This window comes from Zalophus californianus, chromosome 2 (genome assembly GCF_009762305.2).
Source record: "Zalophus californianus isolate mZalCal1 chromosome 2, mZalCal1.pri.v2, whole genome shotgun sequence".
Taxonomy (NCBI): domain Eukaryota; kingdom Metazoa; phylum Chordata; class Mammalia; order Carnivora; family Otariidae; genus Zalophus; species Zalophus californianus.
The window spans coordinates 196,883,546-196,904,370 of NC_045596.1; the positions used below are offsets into that span (position 1 = coordinate 196,883,546).

The 20,825-nt window shown below is 40.8% G+C and overlaps 1 pseudogene; it reads left to right on the forward strand.

Annotated features, from left to right (window-relative positions):
* The first annotated feature begins 9,778 nt into the window (after positions 1-9,778).
* LOC113925302 lies at positions 9,779-10,240 on the forward strand (annotated as a pseudogene).
* The last annotated feature ends 10,585 nt before the right edge of the window (positions 10,241-20,825 follow it).

Sequence of the window (20,825 nt, forward strand, 5' to 3'; positions counted from 1 at the left end):
TTCTCCACTGTTTCTTGTTGCCTGCCCATGGAGATTGCTGCAGTGTTGTAGGATCAGCTGATACTGGAAGGAAGGGGGAGATATACCCATTTGGGGGGTGGAGGGTTGTAATTATAAGCCAGGGCCCTCAGTTGGGAATTAGCAAACTCCAATGGGAGAAGGGACAAAATGTTTTGCGGCCTGACTGGTGAAAGAGGAAACAGTGAATAACTCCCAAGTTTTAAATTTAGGGAATTTGGATGGGGTTGGGGAGCTCCCTTAAGTACGTATCCATATACTCAATTTCATAATGTGAAATTTGAAAGACATTCTCATTTGAAGGATTTAGGTATGTTGTTTCAGATGTCCTGTAGACATTTAGATATACATATCTAGTGAGGAATCAGAGCAAAATGTGTAGAATGAAGAGTTATTCACACACAGGCAGTGATTAAAATCAGAATTGAGCTAACTAAAAGTCTACAAAAGCCTTTCAGTTCATTTCCAGATGTGTGGATGAGGGCACTGAGGCTTAGGATGATTAAGGAGCTTCCTCAGTTCTGCTAAGAAAGCTGAAGCTGGAGAGGAATCCAGCTCTGTCTGATTCCTGAATATAGGGGCTTTCTCTGAGCTCCTATCCCTCAAGCACAGGAATGCGGGGTGGCCAACTGGAAGGGAGATGCTCACCAGGCTTTGTCCAATTTGAGCCCTAGAATATTGGGACCCTTTGGTCCAGTGAGTCTGAAAATGTCTGAAAATACCCTGGAGGGTGTTTAACTCTGGTCCTTAGGATGAACCTGCACTCCTCAGAGCAATGTCTACTGGGTTCTCAAACTCAATACGTTCACCAAATCGTAAAGTTCACAAGGTAGATTCTGGCAACCGTCCAGGTGCTCCCCACTGAGATATTGGTGATGATTTTTAAAACACACCTTTTATTACGAACATTTTCAAAACTACAGAAGAATATAAACAATGGTACAATGAGTACCCATCTGTCCACCCGCTGGACTCCCCCAGTTCCCATTTGGTCAGATTTCCTTCATCTCTATGATTTTTGCTAAACAGCAAATCCTAGATATCATGATACTTCGTGCCTAAATATTTCAGCACAATCTCCAAAAAACCAAGAATATGCCCCTTAATAACCTTAAAACTATTGTCACACTTACTAAATTAGTAATTCCCTTGTATGTTCGTCCAACCAAGTGCTAAACAGAATAGCCTGTCTGGATCTTTTCTGTGCCATTCTGTTTTGATCTGGTCTGCTCTGAGATATCAAGTTCTTCCTTTGGTGATCTTTAACCAGAGATTAGTCTTCACATACAATAATAACAACCATAGTAGCTGATGATTATTGAATTCTTATGATGTGCCAAACCCTGAGCTAAGCTTTCCCTTCATCCCATCTTGTAATCCTCACAGCCAACTTATAAAGTGTATTTAATTGTTATCCCCATTTTATAAGCAGGAAGTCAAGGACTGCATAGTCTTTAAGTGATGAGTCTTTGTGAATTAGTTGCTCTGGAAATCTGTATATAATTACAACTCTTTGTTCTCTAACCAAGGCATGGTATGTTGGCATGTTGGCCATGGAGATCAGCTCTTTCTAAACCAATGACAAAACTGCAGTGGCAAGGAATGGGAGGGGTAGGGTCAAGACAAGATGCTCTTTGTTTGAGGTGCAGAGACACTTCTTGAGTTACCCCATCCATCGTTTCTCAGGCAGGTGGTAGTTTAGGGGTAGCCAGGGTGCGGGGTGAGCATGACTGTCTAATCAAGGAAAGCCTCGCTTAACGGACGGTAAGTAGCCCCTTCTGGCTGGATGAATAGAATGAAGTTTTCCGGTCAGACCGTCTTCAAGGGTGAGTGACTTGTTCTGTTGCTGCTAAACCGGCACTTAGGGTTTAATGCTCTATGGTCACTTTCTTGGATTTCTTAATATTTTGTTCTTTTTATTTGTTTTGTAAAGGAATTTTGATGGAGCAAAGGAAGATGCTCCAGGGGTTAGAGCCTGGGTGCCTGCTTCCCACACTGAATTGTGGGGCAAGCCTCCAGGTGCAGCTGGGCACCTGGGAGGGTCTGTCCTCACCCCCGAGGATCTCTGTGCCCCAAGGGTGAGAGGGTGATATTTAATAGCAAGTAGGAACCACCATGACAGCTGGAGAGAGAGTCTGCCAAACAAAGTAAAACAGCTTTTTCCCTACTTGTGAACAAGAGGGCCCACCTTTCTATTTTGCATTTCTATTTCTTCTGTCACCTAACAGGACTGACATTTTGAAGCCTCAGACAGGTGAAGATATAACAGAAAGAGCTTTAGATTTGATGCACAAGGGGAAAGAATGAAGTGTTGAGGTCCCCTTGGAGGAGCAGAGGCGGTTGGATTAAGCAGCAGTTTCTGGTAAGGGAACAGCAGGACTTGGTGGAGGGGGAGCGAAGTCAGAATATGTACCTGTCTCTCCAGAGCATGAATTTGGGAGCCATTCTGACAGCAGAATCAGACTCAGGGGCAGTGGGCAGCTGGCTCAGAAGCTTGTGTTCATGCATTCAGGGGTCCGGAACTTCCAGTGGAGTCAGGGAACCAGCAGGGCCCCACCATCAGGAAGGAGGCAATTTGGGAAGAGAACAGAATGAGAATGGTAGTAATAGACACTGACATGACACCATTATGTTCTAGGGACTCTAGAAGCCCTTAACATAGATGGACTCAACATTAGTTGTTGACTGTTTTCCAGAGGAAAAAACCAGGGCATGGAAAGGGGAAGTGGATTGCCCAAGGAAAGGGGGGACTGGAGCCCTGGGAGCTCTACCTCTAACCCACACATCCTCTTAAATGATTCCACCACCCAAAGGGCCAGTCTTGTTGGAAACCAGTAGGAGCCAGCTTCTCTCTGCAAGAGCCTTGTCTTCAGGCAAGAAGCGTATCTGGAGAATTTTGCCAGACTGGCAGCTACTGTTTCTCCTGTTTTCCTAGAACTTTATTGATTTTCTCTTCGGAGTGACTCTAATGCATTAATTGGTTTTTGGCAGAGAATGAGGTCGTTGATGCCTGTTATTCTTCTATAATTGCATATTGTGGATATATTCTCTGCTGAAAGGGCAACATTTTCCCTTTTAAAATTGCTGGAAACTTGAGGGGGAAGGATGGGGAGGTGAGAAGAGGCACCTCACATGCCTGGTGGAGTCTTCTTAGTTGTTCACACACACTTTATTTCAGCCCCTGATGTGATGGGTGATTTTGAGGAACCAGGGAGGGAGGAGACATTTTTTCTTAAGACTCTCCCTATAAACCTTTGTCAGTGGGGATGTTTTCTTACAAGGCACATGAACATGGTGAAAAGCCAATGATGTTCCCATAGGAATTTAAAGTTGAGGACAGAGTTAAGTTTCCTTTGCCAACGTAGTCATTTGTCTATGCCTAAGTTTCCAAACATTAGCAAGTAATTAGATACTCACTCAAAGGGATTCTGTTTTTTTTTTTTTTTCCCAGACTCCTTTACCACGGTGATCCAATAGAGAAAGTATATATTCCTTCAAGAAATATGGCAGATGGAGACCAGACATGCAGATGGATAAGTCGACCTTTGCATTTCTAAGAACTGTTTATCTCTAGATTATGTAAGCCCAGTACCAAATGAAATTATTAAATAGGGTCTTAGGGCACCTATATTTCCCTTTCTACCTGTGCCCTTCATCTTAAGTTACTTAGAACCTTGTTGCTTTAAGTTCCATGCTTCATTTTCTCAACACTGATCAACTAAGGCCAATCACTGAAAACATTATTGGATTTGTTCAATTGGAAGAATGTGAGGAAGGTATGTAATATTCTTACCACTTAGATATAATAAAAAGCTGTCATAAACATCAACAGATGTAAACATATATCAAGGATGGTGTATGGAAGTGGTGTTTGTTCTTCCAGATTTTGAAGGCAAGCTCAGCCAAAAGAAACTGTAGTACCCCATTTCACGATTAATAGTGGATTATCAGGTGTGTGTGCCCATTTATTGAAAAGTACCATGTTTCACATACTGCGCTAAGCAGTCTAGAGGCATTATTCCATCTTTTATTTTCAGGAATCCCCCTATTAGGAAGCAATTTTATCACAATTTTATAGATGTGGAATTGAAACTTAAGAAAGTTTCAGTTATCCATGTGAGAAGTTTCCTGTTTGAAGTCTTCTCAACAATAGAGAATTCAGGGGTTTCAACAAGTTCTTGGTAGTTTTTGTCCATGTTACTCACCCTCTCTTTATAATATGTGAAGGGAAAGAAACAATTATTGAACACCCTCTATTCTTCAGGCTTGGGAAGAGTTTCTCTCTATTATCTCATTTTAATTTTCACAGCTATCTTTGGAGATAGTATTAATGTGCCTACTTTACAATGGAGTAATTGAGGTTCATATTAGCCGGGTAATTTGTCCAAGATAAAACAGTTAGTGAGATGTGATGCCAGCAGTTGAACCAAAGGGGAGGTGGACCAAAAGAAACACGAGAGGATGGAGAAATTGATCATTTTCAATCTTGCAGAAGTTGGGGGGTGGCAGGCTCTTTATGGAGGCGGTAGAGAGAGCTGTGCATTTTTCTCCTTCTATTACAATTCCACTCCATTGCCACCAGCCAATGAGTTCAAGTAGTCAACCGTCAATCACATTAGAAGTTCTCTTCTCTGGTGACTGTAAAAGCTTGTTTCTCTTCTCCTCCCATCCCCAGTTCTTCACACTCAGCCCTACTCTGAGGCAAGACTGACTCAGGAACCGGTCCATTCTTATAGATGCTTCTGGAGGAGTAGGAGGGCCATGTAGGTAATTGACAGTGATCTGCTGCCTGTGAAAGGTTTGGTCCATCTCAAGAAAGAGCCCAGCCTCACAAGGACTGGAGCATGAACACATGCAGAGTTCAGAAGGTGGCATGGAATATCTTTCATGTCAATACTGAGTCATCTACTCATCCCTGTCTTTCTGACTCAGATGGATGCCCATGTACATGTTCCTTCTTTCTTATGTTCAATTCCCTCCTTCCCTCATTCCTAGCTCCTCTGTGCTTTCCAGGTACTGGCTTAATCTTGGCCCTTGTGAGAGTCCTGTTTTCCTTGAATCATTAAATATTCTCCACACCTTCCATCCTTCTTAAGTTAGTATTCATCCCCTTAGTGTGGGCTTCTGTAACAGAATATCACAGACTTGGTGGCAAAAGCAATAGATATTTATTTCTCACAGTTCTGGAGGCTAAGAAGCCCAAGGCCAAGGTAATGGATCATTTGGTTCCCAGTGAAGACCCTCTTCCTGGCTGCCAGACAGAACCTTCTCTCTGTGTCCTCACATGGCAGGGAGAGAGCACTCTGGTGTCTCTTCCTCTTCTTATAAGGGCATTCATCCCATCATCGGTGCCCCACCCTCATAGCCTCATCTAATCTTAATTCCCTCCCAAAGGCCCCATCTTCCAACATTATCACATTGGGGGCTAGGGCTTCAACATATGAATTTTGTGGTGGACACAAACATTTGGTCCATAACACCCTCTGGTTGCACATCTGAGATGCATCATCACACTAAAGAGTCTCCTTTCTAGCAGTGGTGGGGCCAGCTGGGTAAAGGAGATAGAGAACCTTGCCCCGAGAAACTCAAATATTAAGGGAGATGATACCAAAAAAGTCACGTTTGGGTTAGGTCTTAACTACCAAGAGTTGCAACCAAGGAACTCAAAAGTGAGATGAAAATTAGAAAACAGAGTGTTAGAAAATGAATTTTCCAGATGAAGCATGCCTGTGTTCTAATATCCTCAGTTAGGGTCTCATCTCTGGGCTTCTTGTCCCGGTGGATGACTCTGTGCTGAACTGCTGCTTTATTCAGTTTGATTATATGAACGTAAATATCCCTCTGTGAAACAGTTTGAGTGACCCCTTGCCAAGGAAATGGCTTTCTGAGCTAGTGAATCACATCCTTACATGACATCTCTTTCTGTTCATTCTCTTTATTTCCATGTAAAATATTCCAGATGACATTAAGTGTACCCTGTGATTGTCAAGGGAAAAACCCAGCGAAGTACTTAGAAATATCTGCATATTCAGGAAAAATAATTTGCCAAGTATTAGCACGCAAGAGTGAGTAAATCCCCTGGGAGGAAGGAAAAGGTTACATTCCAATTTCATGAGGTAACAGCTGCCATAGCTGAAAAAGAGAAAAATCAATACCATAAAACACTGCTTGATTTTTAAGGTGTAACAAAGCAGAATGTTTCCAACTATGGTTTTTTGGCGGTGCCCCCAATATACTCTTTTACATAAATGGGTTTGATTGCTTTTTTTTTTTTTTTTTTGGACATGAAATTTCTAGAATGGTTTATCCATAGCTGGGGAAGACTCGGTGTGAGGTTGTGGAAAAGCATGGGAGTTGGCATCTGTGAGGTTTAGATTTGTGGCTTGACTCTCTGTATCAGGTAGGATTTGTGGATGAGTGATCAGAACTATAATGTCTGACCAGATAAAGGAGCTTTTCTTTCTTACATAAAAATCCAGAGGTGGGCAGTCTGGGAGAGCATGTTGGCCTTGGAGATCTCGACTGTAGCTCATATCACTCTCATGCCCAGAACTTGTGCTCACAGTTCAGCGCTGTAAATAGGGCACCTGCTGTCCCCAAAGCATTTGGGGAACATGAAAAAGAAGAAACGAAGTGGATGCACTAGGTGATCTTTTTTCAAAGCTGTCTTCATTAACACATACGGTTCATTTACAAAATGCACAATACAAATATATGGCTTAATAAGTTACCGTAGAGAACACCGTTTTGCAATTAACACAGCAGGTCAACAAGTAGATGTGACTGTGCCCCACGGCTCTCCTAAACCCTCTTTTGCCACCTCCCAATCAGCATCCCTTCTTCCTTCTCAAAGGTAGCTACTGTCCTGACTTCTTTGACCATTTTTAAATTTTATATAAATTGAAACATACAGCATATATTCTTTGAAACTACCTTCTTTCACTTAGAATATGCATTTGTGAGATTCACCCATGTTGTTATATGTAGCTATAATTAACTTGGTTTCATTGCTATATGCAATTTATTTATTTCTTCTACTGTTGACTATTTGGGTTGCTTCTAAATTGGGGCTATTAGGAGTCATGTTGCTTCGAACCTTCCTTTATTTGTCTCTTAGTGCACCTGTGTGAGTATTCTGTTGGATATGTGTATGTTCAGAGTGATTGATCAAATCACCAGCAGTGCATGAGTGTTTCCAATGCTCTGCATTCTTGTCACCACTTGGCATTGTCTGTTTCATTTTAGCCATTCTTATGGGCTTATAGTGGTATCTTACTGTGGTTTTGTTTTAATTTTATTGATTACTATTGAAATTGAATATCTTTTTATCTTTTGAATTTTGAGTATTTGAATATTCTCAGTTGTGAAGTACCTGTTCATTAATTCTCTCACCCATTTTGCTTTTGGGTTATCTATCTTTTTCCTATTGATTTCTAGGGGTTCTTACTATTTCCTGCATAGTGTTCTATTGTCAATGGAGTGTTTTGCAGATATTTTTCTATACTCGATGGCCTGCCTTTTCATTTTTGTAATAGTGTATTTTTCATGAGCAGAAGTTCTTAATTTTAATGGGGTCTAATTTCTAAATAATTTATGTTGTGTTTTTTGCTTTATTCGGTGTCTTATTCTTTCCCTATGTCAAGATTAGAAAGATACTAATCTCTGTTATGTTTTTTGGAGCTTTATTGTTTTGTGTTTTGCATTTCACATTTAGATCTAAAGTCTAAAGTAATTTTGTTAGTGGTGTGAGATAGAGATGAAATTCTTCTTCTTTAAATATATGTGTATATATTTAACCAAAAAGTATTTATTGAAAGAACTTTCTCCTCTCTGCTGTGCAGCGCCAGTTTTTTTTTCTAACTCATGTTTTTATATATGATTGGATCTGTTTGTAAAATCTATTCTCATTTATTCGCTTAAACTTGTAGAGATACCACCCATTTTAATCAAATCTTTCTATCAGATCTTTACATATGGTAAACCCACCTTCCTGTTCATTCAAGAGTGTCTTATTTAATCTTGACATTGTTCTTTTTTTTAAATAAAATTTAGAATCAGTTTGCATGGAAAAATCTACCAGGAGTTTAATTGAAATTGTATTGAATCTGTAAATAATTCAGGGGAGAATAAGAATTCTCATCTTTCCCAGGTTAAATTTTATTTTTCAGGAACATCTATTTTGCTTTTAAAATTTCTCTCAGTAATGTTTTGTTTCCTGTGTGGTAGTCTTATAGATAACTTTATGTATTTCTCCCTAGACATAGATATTTTTGAGCCCCTTTAAATAGTATCTTTTAAAAATTGTATTTCTAAATTTTTGTTGCTAATGAATAAAAATAAGATTTTTGTATATTGACCTGTTTTTTATATTATGTTGTGTTAATCACCATACATTACATCATTAGTTTTTGATGTAGTGTTCCATGATTCACTGTTTGCGTATAACACCCAGTGCTCCATGCAGAACATGCCCTCTTTGACAATTAAAACCAGCAGGGAAGATGGAGGGCCGGGACTACAACGCCCTTCCCCAGAAGCAGAAACACTCAGCCTGACTCACACACGATACATCAGATTTTCTCCAGCAGGCATTTGGAGGGAAGAAGAGAAATTCGAGTCCAGGCCACCCTCCATCTCCTGACCCAGTAAACTCCATGTCTGGGTGGGTGACACATCCCTGACTCGCTGCCACCTCAGCGGAGTCCCAGTGCGGGACGAACCAGCTTGGCTTCCCGTGCGTGGAAATGTTTGCATCTGCATTTTTCAGCAAAGGAAAGTCTCCGAATCTCCCCAGTTCCAGCATGCTATCTTCCTGATATTCCCTCCCTTCAGTGCAATGCCTGGCACCATTTATTCCTGGGAAGGACCTCAAGACCACCCAGAATTCTACAATGGGAGGGTTCTACAAGGTCCCAGTGCCGTGCTGGGACCAGGTGCCAAAAACCATCAGCTTGAAAACAAGTGAGCTGACCGCCTGGGCTGCCCTAACAGCTGGTTTTTACTTCACTGACATTGACCATGGAAGATGGTTGGAAAAAATAAAGGTGATCATAGGAATATAAACACAAACCAAACCCCCCCCAAAAAAGAATCAGGTTTTGAGCTCCTGAACAGCTCAACCAGATCTGACCCAGGGAAGGCATCTGACCACAGGCCTTCCAGTTTCCCTTTCAGAAAGCAGAGAGACTGGGCGCCTGGGTGGCTCAGTTGGTTAAGTGACTGCCTTCGCCTCAGGTCATGATCCTGGAGTCCCGGGATCGAGTCCCACATCGGGCTTCCTGCTCAGCAGGGAGTCTGCTTCTCCCTCTGACCCTCTTCCCTCTCGTGCTTTCTATCTCATTCTCTCTCTCTCTCAAATAAATAAATAAAATCTTAAAAAAAAAAAAGAACATGCCCTCTTTAATACCCATCACCAGGCTAACCCATCCCCCACCCCTCTCCCCTCTAGAACCCTCAGTTTGTTTCTGAGTCCATAGTCTCTCATGGTTTGTCTCCTCCTCCGATTTCCCCCCCTTCATTTTTCCCTTCCTACTATCTTTTTTTTTTTTAACATATAATGTATTATTTGTTTCAGAGGTACAGATCTGTGATTCAACAGTCTTGTGTAATTCACAGTGCTCACCATAGCACATACCCTCCCCGATGTCTATCACCCAGACACCCCCTCCCTCCCACCCCCCACCACTTCAGCAACCTCAGTTTGTTTCCTTAGATTAAAAATTCCTCATATCAGGGGGAAAGCAGCAGCACTGGATCCAAGATGGCGGCCAGCAGGAGGCTGATGAAGGAGCTTGAAGAAATCCGAAAATGTGGAATGAAAACTTCTATAATATCCAGGTTGATGAAGCTAATTTATTGACTTGGCGAGGGCTTATTGTTCCTGACAACCCTCCATATGATAAGGGGGACTTCAGAATCGAAATCAACTTTCCAGCAGAGTACCCATTCAAACCACCGAAGATCACATTTAAAACAAAGATCTATCACCCGAACATCGATGAAAAGGGTCAGGCCTGTCTGCCAGTAATTAGTGCTGAAAACTGGAAGCCAGAAACCAAAACTGACCAAGTAATTCAGTCCCTCATGACTGGTGAATGACCCCAAGCCCAAGCACACACTTCGGGCTGACCTAGCTGAAGAAAACTCTAAGGACTGTAAAAAATTCTTTAAGAATGCTGAAGAGTTTACAAAGAAATATGGGGAGAAGCAACATGTGGACTAAACTCTGCCATGACTGATTCCAGCAAGTGTTAGCAGAGACCCCACAAAGCAGGACTCTGTGGAAAATTGACACGAGTCACTGCCTGGCATTTGCTTGTGGCAGTTACTAACTTTCTACAGTTTTCTTAATCAAAATTGGCCTAGGTAACATGTAAAGAAAGGATTAAAACTTTAAGATGTTCTTAAAAAGAAAAAGAATTCGTCATATCAGTGAGGTCATATGATACATGTCTTTCTCTGTTTGACTTATTTCACTCAGCATAACACCCTCCAATTCCATCCACATCATTGTAAATGGCAAGATTTCCTTCCTTTTGATGGCTGCATAATATTCTATTGTGTATATATATATATACAACTTCTTCTTTATCCAGTCATCTGTCGATGGACATCTTGGCTCTTTCCACAGTTTGGCTATTGTGGACATTGCTGCTATAAACATCGGGGTGCACGTACCCCTTTGGATCCCTACATTTGTATCTTTGGGGTAAATACCCAGTAGTGCAATTGCTGGATCATATGGTAGCTCTATTTTCAACTTTTTGAGGAACCTCCATACTGTTTTCCAGAGTGGCTGCACCAGCTTGCATTCCCACCAACAGTGGGACCAAAGTGTTCCCCTTTCTCCGCATCCCTGCCAACATCTGTCATTTCCTGACTTGTTATTTTTAGCCATTCTGACTGGTGTGAGGTGGTATCTCATGGAGGTTTTGATTTGGATTTCCCTAATGCTGAGCGATGTTGAGCACTTTTTCATGTGTCTGTTGGCCATTTGGATGTCTTCTTTGGAAAAATGTTTGTTCATGTCTTCTGCCCATTTCTTGATTGGATCATTTGTTCTTTGGGTGTTGAGTTTGATAAGTTCTTTACAGATTTTGGATACTAGCCCTTTATCTGATATGTCATTTGCAAATATTTTCTCCCATTCTGTCGGTTGTCTTTTGGTTTTGTTGACTGTTTCTTTTGCTGTGCAAAAGCTTTTCATCTTGATCAAGTCCCAATAGTTTTTGCCCTTGCTTCCCTTGCCTTTGGCGATGTTTCTAGGAAGAAGTTGCTGTGGCTGAGGTCAAAGAGGTTGCTGCCTGTGTTCTCCTTTAAGATGTTGATGGCCTCCTGTCTCACACTGAGGTCTCAACCATTTTGAGTCTATTTTTGTGTGGTGTAAGGAAATGGTCCAGTTTCATTCTTCTGCATGTGGCTGTCCAATTTTCCCAACACCATTTGTTGAAGAGACTGTCTTTTTTCCACTGGACATTCTTTTCTGCTTTGTCGAAGATGAGTTGACCATAGAGTTGAGGGTCCATTTCTGGGCTCTCGATTCTGTTCCATTGATCTATGTGTCTGTTTTTGTGCCAGTACCATACTGTCTTGATGATGACAGCTTTGTAATAGAGCTTGAAGTCTGGAATTGTGATGCCACCAGCTTTGTTTTTCTTTTTCAAGATTCCTCTGGCTATTCGGGGTCTCTTCTGGTTCCACACAAATTTTAGGATGATTTGTTCCATTTCTTTGAAAAAAGTGGTAGGGATTGCATTGAATGTGTAGAATGCTCTAGGTAGCATTGACGTCTTCACAATATTTGTTCATCCAATCCATGAGCATGGAACGTTTTTCCATTTCTTTGTGTATTCTTCAATTTCTTTCATGAGTATTTTATAGTTTTCTGAGCACAGATTCTTTGTCTCTCTAGTTAGATTTATTCCTAGGTATCTTATGGTTTTGGGTGCAAATGTAAATGGAATCGACTTTCTAGCAATTTTGGGGTGGAGTCTTTTGGGTTTTCCACATAAAGTATCATATCATCTGCAAAGAGTGAGAGTTTGACTTCTTCTTTGCCGATTTGGATGCCTTTGACTTCTTTTTGTTATCTGATTGCTGTGCCTAGGACGTCTAATACTATGTTGAATAGCAGTGGTGAGAGTGGACATCCCTGCCGTGTTCCTGACCTTAGGCGGAAAGTGCTCAATTTTTCCCCATTGAGTAGATATTCACTGTAGGTTTTTCATAGATGGCTTTTATGATATTGAGGTATGTACCCTCTATCCCTATACTCTGAAGAGTTTTGATCAAGAAAGGATGCTGTACTTTGTCAAATGCTTTTTCTGCATCTATTGAAAGGATCATATGGTTCTTGTTCTTTCTTTTATTAATGTATTGTATCACATTGATTGATTTGTGGAGTTGAACCAAACTTGCAGCCCAGGGATAAATCTCACTTGGTCGTGGTGAGTAATGCTTTTAATGTACTGTTGGATCCTATTGGCTAGTGTTTTGGTGAGAATTTTTGCATCCATGTTCATCAAGGATATTGGTCTGTAATTCTCCTTTTTGATGGGGTCTTTGTCTGGTTTGGGGATCAAGGTAATGGTGGTCTCATAAAACGAGTTTGGAAATTTTCCTTCCATTTCTATTGTTTGGAAAGTTTCAGAAGAATAGGTATTCATTCTTCTTGAAATGTTTGGTAGAATTCCCCTGGGAAGCCATCTGGCCCTGGGCTTTTGTTTTTTGGGAGATTTTTGATGACTGCTTCAATTTCCTTAGTGGTTATAGGTCTGTTCAGGTTTTCTATTTCTTCCTGGTTCAGTTTTGGTAGTTGATACATCTCTAGGAATGCATCCATTTCTTCCAGGTTATCTAATTTGCTGGCATAGAGTTGCTCATAATACGTTCTTAGAATTGTTTGTATTTCTTTGGTGTTGGTTGTGAACTCTCCTCTTTCATTCATGATTTTGTTGATTTGGGTCATTTCTCTTTTCTTTTTGATAAGTCTGGCCAGGGGTTTATCAATCTTGTTAATTCTTTCAGAGAACAAGCTCCTAGTTTCGTTGATCTGTTCTACTCTTCTTTTGGTTTCTATTTCATTAACTTCTGCTCTGATCTTTATTATCTCTCTTCTTCTGCTGGCTTTAGGCTTTCTTTGCTGTTCTTTCTCCAGCTCCTTTAGGTGTAGGGTTAGGTTGTGTATTTGAGACCTTTCTTGTTTCTTGAGAAAGGCTTGTATTGCTATATACTTTCCTCTTAGGACTGCCTTTGCTGTATCCCAAAGATTTTGAACAGTTGTCGTTTTCATTTTCATCAGTTTCCATGAATTTTTTTAATTCTTCTTTAATTTCCTGGTTGACCTATTCATTCTTTAGTAGGATGCTCTTTAGCCTCCATGTATTTGAGTTCTTTCCGACTTTCCTCTTGTGATTGAGTTCTAGTTTCAAAGCATTGTGGTCTGAAAATATGCAGGGATGGAACCCAATCTTTTGATACCAGTTGAGACCTGATATGTGACCTAGGATGTGATCTATTCTGGAGAATGTTCCATGGACTCTAGAGAAGAAAGTGTACTCTGTTGCTTTAGGATGGAATGTTCTGAATATATCTGTGAAGTCCATGAGGTCCAGTGTGTCATTTAAAGTCTTTATTTCCTTGTTGATCTTTTGCTTAGATGATCTGTCCATTTCAGTCAGGGGGCTGTTAAAGTCCCCACTCTTATTGTATTGTTGTTGATGTGTTTTTTTGCTTTTGTTATTAATTGGCTTATAAAATTGGGTGCTCCCATGTTAGGGGCATAGATATTTACAATTGTTAGATCTTCTTGTTGGATAGACCCTTTAAGTAGGATATAGTGTCCTTCCTCCTCTCTTATTACAGTCTTTGGTTTAAAATCTAATTTGTCTGATATAAGGATTGCCACCCCAGCTTTCTTTTGGTGTCCATTAGCATGGTAAATTGTTTTCCACCGCCTCACTTTCAATCTGGGGGTGTCTTTGGGTCTAAAATGAGTCTCTTGCAGACAGCATATCGATGGGTCTTGTTTTTTTATCCAATCTGATAGCCTGTGTCTTTTGAGTGGGGCATTGAGCCCATTTACATTCAGGGTAACTATTGAAAGGTATGAATTTAGTGCCATTGTATTGCTTGTAAGGTGACTGTTACTGTATATTGTCTGTGTTCCTTTCTGTTCTATGTTGCTTTTAGGCTCTCTCTTTGCTTGGAGGACCCCTTTCAATATTTCTTGTAGGGCTGGTTTCGTGTTTGCAAACTCCTTTAGTTTTTGTTTGTCCTGGAAGATTTTTATCTCTTCTTCCATTTTCAATGCCAGCCTAGCTGGATATAGTATTCTTGGCTGCATATTTTTCTCATTTAGTGCTCTGAATATATCATGCCAGTCCTTTCTGGCCTGCCAGGTCTCTGTGGATAGGTCTGTTGCCAATCTAATGTTTCCACCATCGTAGGTTACATCTCTTCTCCCGAGCTGCTTTCAGGATTTTCTCTTTGTCTCTGAGACTCGTAAGTTTTACTACTAGATGTCGGGGTGTTGACCCATTTTTATTGATTTTGAGAGGGGTTCTCTGTGCCTCCTGGATTTTGATGCCTGTTTCCTTCCCCACATTAGGGAAGTTCTCTGCTCTAATTTGCTCCAATATACCTTCTGCCCCTCTCTCTCTTTCTTCTTCTTCTGGGATCCCAATTATTCTAATGTTTTTTCATCTGCTGGTATCACTTATCTCCCAAATTCTGCCCTTGTGATCCAGTAGTTGTTTATCTTTTTCTCAGCTTCTTTATTTTCCATCATTTGGTCTTCTATATCAATAATTCTCTCTTCTGCCTCATTTATCCTAGCAGTTAGAGCCTCCATTTTCGATTGCACCTCATTAATAGCCTTTTTGATTTCATCTTGGTTAGATTCTTGTTCTTTTATTTCTCCAGAAAGGGTTTCTCTAATAACTTCCATGCTTTTTTTAAGCCCAGCTGGTATCTTTAAAATCATCATTCTGAACTCTAGTTCCAACATCTTACCAATGTCCGTATTGATTAGGTCCCTGGCAGTCGGTATTGCCTCTTGTTCTTTTTGTTGAGGTGATTTTTTTCCATCTTGTCATTTTGTCCAGAGGAGAATAGATGAATGAGAGAAAGAAAGCTAACAGGGTAACTCCGTCCCCAGAAAATATACACTAAACAAATCAGAAAAGACCTGAAACTGGCAGAAAAGAAAGGGAAAGAAAGAAAAAAGAAAAGAAAAAGAAAAAGATAAAAAACAAACAAAAACAAAACAAAACAAAAACAGAATATGATCAAATATGATCAGGCTGGTGCATAGATCAGTGCCACACACTAGATTTTGGGAGTATTTTGGTCTGTTAGAAGAAACTGCCTCCCAAAATTTTAAAGAAAGAAAAACTTATATGTGTACAAAAATAAGGGTTAATACAATGACGGGATGGAATATGACTGTAAAGATGAAAATTATAAAAGATTTTATAAAAGGAATTGATAAGATAAGAAGTTGGTTGAAAAAAAGAATGAAGAGGATTTAAAAAAAGAGAGAGAATGTGATCAGGCAGGAGACTAGAAAAAAGCCATACACTAGAGATTTAGGGTATATTTTGATCTTTTAGAAGGAATTGTATCCCAAAATTTTAAAGAGAGAACAAGTTATATATATATATATATATACATATATATATATATATATATACACCAAAAATAAGGGTAACTACTATGAAGGGATAGAACGTGAATCTAAAAATGAAAAATAAAAAATACTTTTTAGAAAAGGGATTGATAAGGTGTTGGTTGAAAAAGGGGAAAAGAAAAATTAAAAAAAAAAGACAGTTGAAAAAATTAACTTTGAAAGACTAATGAATCATGGGAAAAAAGCCATGAATTCTATGTGCAGTATTCCCCTAGCGCTGGAGTTCTCCCGTTCTCCTTGATCGGTTAACTTGGTCTTGGCTGACTGGCTGTTCATGCTGATCTTCTGGGGGAGGGGCCTGTTGCCGTGTTTCCCAAATGTCTTTGCCGGAGGCGGAATTGCCCCGCCCTTGTCGGTCCAGGCTAAGCAAGCTGCTCGGGTTTGCTCTCAGGAGCTTTTGTTCCCTGCAAGCTCTCAGTACAGCTTTGGAGGACGGCAGTGAAAATGGCGGCCTCCCAATCTCCGCCCCAGAGGAGGCACGAACTCGGGGCCCTGCTCCTCAGTGCGCCCCCAGAGAAAAGCAGTCACTCCCGTGTCCCCGGTCTCCGGCCGCACTCCGCACTCACCCGGCCTGTGACCGAGCATTTCTATCTCTGGCACCAAACCCAGCAGATCCCCGCGGTGCGCTCCCACACCGCTCCTCCCGGGGGAGGAAGGGGAGTCTCCCCGATCTGCCACTTGTTGGGTCCCTGCTGGAGGAGCAGTGGCCAGCTGTCACCGATCACAGTTTATGGCAACCCTGAGCTGAGAGCCCGCGCCTCGGCTCCGTCTCTGCAGCCGGCTTCCCCGCTCCGATCCCTGGGAGCTCTGCCGCACTCAGGCACCCCCGGTCTTTCTGTGACCCCGAGGGTCCTGAGACCACACTGTCCCAGGAGGATTCCACCCCCCACTTAGCCACTGGAGCGACGTCCCTCCGTGGAGCCGACTTCTAAAAGGTCCGATTTTGTGCTCCGCGGTTCTAGCACTTGCCAGAAGCGGCCGACGGAGGCCCCCTCCCCCGCCATCTATCCTCCCAAATATCGCCTCGGATTCACTTCTCCGCACGTCCTACCTTCCAGAAAGTGGTCGCTTCTCTGTTCAGAGAGTTGTTGCTACTCTCCTGTTCGATCTCCTGTTGAGTTCGTAGGTGTTGAGAATGGTTTGATCCCTATCCATCTGAATTCCTGAGACCCGACGAAATGCAGGTCTCCTACTCCTCCGCCATCTTGCTCCTCTCCCCCATATATTGACCTTGTTAAGCTCACTAATTTTAATAATTTATATGTAGATGTATTGAGATTTATTTCTTTCACAGTCATGTCTGCCAGAATGACAGCTTTATTTCTTTTTTTCCAATCTTATTGCATTTTTGTTTCTTTTTCTTGCTCAGTGGTGCTGGCCAGAACGTGTAGCACAAAGTTGAATAGAATGGCACTAGGAGGCATTTTTTGGGTTTCATTTAGGGATCCTGAGGGGAAGCTTTCAGTATGTCACCATTGAGTATAAAGTTTGTCTAGGTTTTTGTAGGTATCTTTTATCAAAGATGTTTGGTTTGGTGCACGGACTGTAGGGAGAAGGCAGTTCAAATGCTGGCCTTGCCTATCCAGAAGGCACATGTTCTTCCAAGTCACAACCTGTAAATATTCCATGATTTCTTCTTTCTCTGATGTCTCAGGCAGAGTTTTAAATTTACCTGGCTTTTCTCAAACTTGGGCTCTCAACCTCTGCAGTTCTCGTGTCGCCATGTACAAAATGTGGATGATAGTTCTTGCTGACAGGATCTTTGAGGGCAATGGGAGAATGTACTGTGAGTAATGAGTGCAGTGTTTCTATTCTTCTTGACTAACACTAACATACGCTGTGTAATGTTGAAAAACTGTTACTTTTAGAACCCATGACCTATTAGCTACTGAAATTTCAGGGCCTAGAAATTATGAACTTTTGTTTGATCCTTTGAGACTATTTTACTTTAACATTCTAGCATTCGATGAAGCTATTCGCATGTGGTTTCAAAAAGTTTTTAGGGGAGTTGCATTCCTTTGACAAAAATCTATTACTTAGAAGAGTAATAATACTATGTATTAAATGTTTCTCTATATAGGCTTCCTACTAAACATGTATTGTGTTTTTTCACCATTAATTCTTCTGATAAGAGTAATAGTTAAAATTTAAATGTTGCTTTTTTCAGATCTACCAAGAATCTATAGTTTATCTGTATCAAGCTGTGGAATGAATTAGCTATGGATAATTTCTTTCTGATAATTTCACAAGAGATAACTGTACAAGCTTCTCAAAGATCTTTATACCCTCAATATCGATTTCAGTAAAATATAGGGTCTTACCTTTTATAGCTGGGAGCAGTTGTTCCAAAGTTGTGGTTTCGTACATTTAATCAATATGATAATAGTTAAGTTATTGGTCTCCAAATTAGACCTCATGGCTAAGAGGGGCTTTCATAAACAACTGTATAGTGATGGAGACGTTAAGCTTTTTTGTGGAAAGCCAACATAGGTTTTCAAGCAGGTGTGAAACAAATTCGTATTTAATCTGATGCTAAACAGTGACTGTATTGATAGATTTGCATCCACACATACTTGAGTGCCTACCATTTGGTAGTAATTCTTAATTTTAGGATCTTTAGTAAATTCCTTAATGTACAGAGCTCTAATTTACCTAAGTGATGCAAGTGTTACGAGTATAAAACATGATGTTTCCTCTAGTAGCAAGCGCAGTCCTTGGTTCATGCTAGCTTTTCAATCATTACTTGATTCAGGGATTCACTGGTCTCATGAGAGAGAGAGAGGACTGGAGGGAGGATGCGGGAGGAGGGAGGTAGGGAGAGGGCTGTTGAGGGAGAGACCGAGAGAGACGGGGAGGCCAGCGTATCCGGACTGTAATGTGAACGGTCTTCCTCACTGTCTGAAGTTCTTTCTTCAAATCACTTCCCCAGAAGCTGTTTGGGCTGTTCTGTCTTCCGGCTCTTCTCCCTTCTAACTTCCACAAGTCCCCCCTCTAAGGGCAGCTACAAAACCTCATTGTTCGTGGTGCAAGAGAGAGACAAGACCGATACCACAACATGTTTTAATCTGTCTTCTACATTCCTAACTCCAAATCTGGTCTTGCACATTTTCCACCTCTGCAAGTAGGTACAAGTGGATATACAGTGGTTGGAAGAAGAAAATCAGGGCCTTTTAAGTATTAATACTGGTTCTACCCCGTACCAGAATTGCATCCCTAGACAAATTGCTTAACTTTTAGGCCTTACATATAAAATTAAAGGGTTAAATCCACCACTTGCAACTGAGCTATTTTTATATTCTGATGTTGTGAGATATGTTTTCAGGTGTTTACAAGAAATTTTATTATTTTTAATTTTTAAAATTTTATTTTTATTATTTATTTGAGAGAGAGAGAGAGCACAAACAGCAGGGAGGGGCACAGGGAGAGGGAGAAGCAGACTCCCAACTGAGCGGGGAGCCCAATACGGGGCTCCATCCCAGGACCCTGAGATCATGACCTGAGCCGAAGGCAGATGCTTAACTGACTGAGCCACCCGGGAGCCTCAAGCAATTTTTTATTAATGAGAATGAAAACACTGATTTCAAGGCTGTTCCTATAATGATATCCCTCTCACTTGTGTTCTGATGATTTCTTGCAGGACAGAGAAGGAGGTGTGGTTGCAGAGAATGCACTAGAAATTGCAAACAGCTTAGAGTTGATCTGATGCATGTGCATTAGATGGTTCTCTGTTGCTCATTGTCAGATCCATCTTGTGTATGTTACAGTAAGAATAAGGAATCGAGACCTTCCAGACTATACGATATTTATGTACCTCCCGGCTCTAAAATTAGTGGTTGATTTTCAGGAATATTATTCTAAGAACTCTACCATCATATACAGCCTTCAAGACAGGGGGGACTTGTCTTACTCATCCGTGAAGGATGGTAGAGTCAGAATGAAAGCAGTTGGGAGTCCGACGACCTGAGTGTGTGATGTGGAGCCACCATGTGGTTTTTGAGACCCCTTAAAAGGTCACATGAGCACATGGGCATCATTTTTCTCGTTTGTTAAAAGGGGGATGACACCAGTTTTATCTACCTTGTATTTCACTGAGGATGTGAAAGTGTTTGTAAATTATAAACACTTAAGCTAAATTGGTTATTAAAAAATGGTACCTATGGGGCTCCTGGATGGCTCAGTTAAAGCATCTGACTGTTGATTTCAACTCCGGTCATGATCTCAGGGTTGTGAGATTGAGCCCTGCATTGGGCTCTACATTGTGTGTGGAGTCTGCTTAAGATATTCTCTCTCTCTCTCCCTCTCCCTCTGCCCCCCACCTCAGATCTCTCTCTCTCTCTCTCTCTCTTTCAAAAAGAAAAGAAAAGAAAAGAAAAGGTACCTAGTACAATTGTTGAAATGGAAAAAAAATAGGTTAATATGTAATTATTTGGGTAATACATTTCACTTTTTATTTTGGAGTTGTTATAAATACAGATAAATTATATTTTTACTTCTCAGTTGTAAAACCACCTTACAAATTTCATAGTACCTTGTTCTGGCTTCTTTGGAATCAAGCAGAAATGGGTCTAATTTTAATATTTTATATATAAACTTTAAATAAGTTATTACCCTAATGGGGATAAAGGGAGATTTTGCTTGAACATTTTGCCTTAGAATGGGTCACCTAAGTTCTTTTAGTTTAGCTATGTATAAGACCCTGGAGCATATAAGTGGCCATATGAAATCTTTTCAAGTGGCATTAGAATAATGGCCTGGAAAAATGGAGTAATTCGTATCTGACTTCTGAAATATAGGCATTTCACCTATATTATAATATAGTAAATATATTATTTATTTTTAGTAAACTCCACACCCAGCATGGGGCTTGAGCTCATGACCCTGAGATTAAGAGTCACATGCTCCTCCGACTGAGCCAGCCAGGTGCCCCCTGTATTATAATAGGTCTAAATATTCAGGTACTATCAGATAGGGTCTTAAGTTAATTGAACACGGTGGTTCCCAAGAAACTGTGCTTCGCTGAATTATATAAATATTTTTTATTAAGCCATTTATTGACCCCGTTGGCCATCTGGAAAATATATTGAGTGAGGAGGCCTGCCAAGGATGGTCATGAGCTTTT